This window comes from Chaetura pelagica, unplaced genomic scaffold (assembly GCF_000747805.2).
Source record: "Chaetura pelagica isolate M959 unplaced genomic scaffold, ChaPel_1.0 scaffold11, whole genome shotgun sequence".
Lineage (NCBI taxonomy): Eukaryota > Metazoa > Chordata > Aves > Apodiformes > Apodidae > Chaetura > Chaetura pelagica.
Genome location: NW_009952694.1, coordinates 4,838,126 through 4,841,054, shown reverse-complemented (window position 1 = coordinate 4,841,054; position 2,929 = coordinate 4,838,126).

Genomic DNA, 2,929 nt, shown 5'->3' with positions numbered 1-2,929 from the left:
CGCGGGCTGCGCGCGGGGGGGGACCCCCAAGCCACCACCATCGGGGTGCACGGCCCAGCCCATTTCCCCCTATTGTCAGCCTCCCCCTCGGCAAACACATCCCCCTGTGCACCTGGGCTGGGAGCAGCCGCTGACCCCACAGCAACCAGCTGCCAGGAACGAGGGATGTGATGCCACCAGCATTCTGCAAAGTCGAAGCTGCTGCAGCGTGGCTCTGGGGAGCCCTTCAGGGCCCAGGGCCCCAGGCAGGCTGTTTACAGGCTGTTTCCTTGAGAAGCAATGCTGACCATTCAGGGATCACTGGTGCAGTCCTGCTTGCCCGCAAGGGCACCAGAGAGCCCCGTGTTTCCCTGAAAGAAATCAGCAGCAGTCTCCTGATGGAGAGGCCTGTGTTTCCCTGCACAGAAAAGCTGTTGTTGGGGAAGCCCCTGCCAGACCATGCCCATCCTCTTTCCCACTCTTACATGCAGGTGCATGCAGCTCCAACCACCCAGTTTCCAGCCCTCTGCCTTTTGCCTTCCACATAGACACAACCTGCAGAAGGCTGAACTGGTTTGTGTCAGGGTTAGCTACGAACCAAGTCCTCTGTGCTCACTGGTAGAGGAGCTTAGGAGAGAGCCTAAGAGCCAGATCTTGGGGCCAGAGGAAGCCATCCAACAAAACACCAGGGGTGAAACATGGGCACTCTGGGGTGAAGGGCAGGCACAAAGACCCCAGCATCTTATATCTTCGTGCTGCTTTGACCTTGGGAGTCCCATCACAGTGTAGGATGTAGGTAGCTGCTGGGGAGGGAACTCTTGCCTGCTGGGCAGGAGTGGCAACATCTACCTGATGGGCCCTGGAGCATGGGAGCTTTGGCATTTCCCCCAGTGGAAGCCTCCAGCCCTGATCAGACTCACTCTGGTGTCCTAAATAGCAGCAGCACAAAAACAATGCCCTGAGTATTTCAGAGGTGTTCTCCAGGGGCCTCGGGGGTCACACAGGAGGTCCTGACTACAGCTGGCTGAAGAGTGACGCAGGGATAAGTTTTTTTGGACTCTTTTCTTTCAAGATGCTGAAGGTGAGATTTTGCAAGGGAGAAGACACCCACGAGGGGATTTTGGTGCTCAAATGGGGCTGTTCTATGGAAAAGGGCACTTAGAGGCACCTTGCCTGCAGTGAGAAGGGTGGGGTTTCATGGGGGGAGTGGCTCTTTAAGGAAATCTCTTTCTGCCTTATGTCCCTGGCTGGTCCCTAGAGCTTCCTCTCCCTTGTTCCCAAAGTTTGTAGCTCACTCCCCAGGTCGCAGTGGCAGGCAGGGTGAGGGACACACCAGTGCATTTATAGCATCGACCTCCAGCCCTGTCCTGCAGCTGGGGAGGGGTAGGCTTGGCCCCTGGGGAAGGAGTGTGGCAGAGGGGAAAGCAAGCGGCCGTGGCCCCAGCCAGCTGGATGTTTCTCCCATCTGCAGGAGGATGTTGCTGGTCACAGGTTACCAGTGTTTCTCTGCTCCTGTGTCTGCTCTGTGCAGCCTAGAAAGGGGATGCACATCCCAGGAATGTAAACTCTGCCCAAGGCCTCTGAGGAAATAGCTTCAGACCAGGAACAGGATTGCACTCAGCAATTAAGGGCTGGTCTCCCCAGCCACATGGCTCCTCGGGGGAGCCCTTTGCTCCAGTGCCAGAGGCTGGCCTTGTGTCTGAGAGGTGGCCCCAAGGGACCTTCCTGCAAAGACAGGCGTGAGGCCCTGTGTGGTCATGGTCTTTGCAATAACAGGATTCTGTCTGTCCAGCAAGTTGGCAGCAGCTTCTGCTCAGGGCAGCCTCTGGTCCTGGGTCTCGAGTAGGAGGAAACACTCCCTTCATCCCCCAACTCAAAATGATGCCTGGGGAGGGGGGGTGTCCCATTGGCCCAGGAGGGTCAGTGGGTGGCAAGAAGAGAGCACAGGCGTGCTCCAGCTATCACAGTGGGAACGTTACCTGCTCATTGCTGCCCAGCCAGGGGTCAAAGCATGAGCAGGCACCAAACACCCTGCTGGCAGCCCCTGTGCTGTGCTGCTGAGTGATGAGCTGCAGCACACCCGCCCCCCCACCTCGCACAGCTGGGGTTTCTGTGTGCTTATCTCTGCAGCATCTTTCTGCTAATTTGCCAGGCCCCACTGCAGCAGCTTTCTCACATGCTTAGTGGTACCTGGGAGCTCCAGCCAGAGCCCAGCTCCCGATGCCTGAGCTGCTGCTACCTGCATGGCCCAGTGGGGCTGGGGACAGGCAGCCGGTGTGTTCTGCATCCCCTGGGGACAGATCCCACGGGGTGCAGACAGGCCACAGTTGTCCTCATGCTGTAGGGACAGACCTCACACGGAGGTGGGCAGGGAAGCCCTGGAGCGACCTGTCTGCACTCCCAGGAGGACAGAAACGTGAATCATGGCAGGGACACAGAGTGTGTTATTCCCCTCAGAGCTGCAGCCCATGGGGGATCGTGTTGCCCGCTGGCATCTCTTCCCTTCCCACCTCCCATAGCTCCAGCTTCCCTGGCTCTGAGGCTTAAAAATAGAACAGAAAAGGCCACAGAGCTCCTTTGGGTTTACCCTTAGCAGCAAGGTTTGGCCCTAGACTTGCTTCAGGGATCCTCTATGTTCCCTTCCCTCCCAAGCTGGAGAGACCTCCCATGGCAGACAGAACCACGATGCTGTCCCCGGGGTTGAGGGGGCAGGGACTGACTGGGCAGGTGCAGGGCAGCTTGAGGAGAATTGGATGGGTGGCCGGGCATGAGGTGCCTGGGTGGGCACAGGGTAACAGCAAAGGAAGGGACTGGACAGATAGGAAAGGGGTGGCTGGGTGGGTACGGGTTAGCTGGGGGGTCGATCAGGCACGGGGCAGCACATGCTGACCCAGGGGAGGTGAGCAAGAACCGGGCGAGTGCAGTGAGCAGAGGAGCCCCGACACAAGAC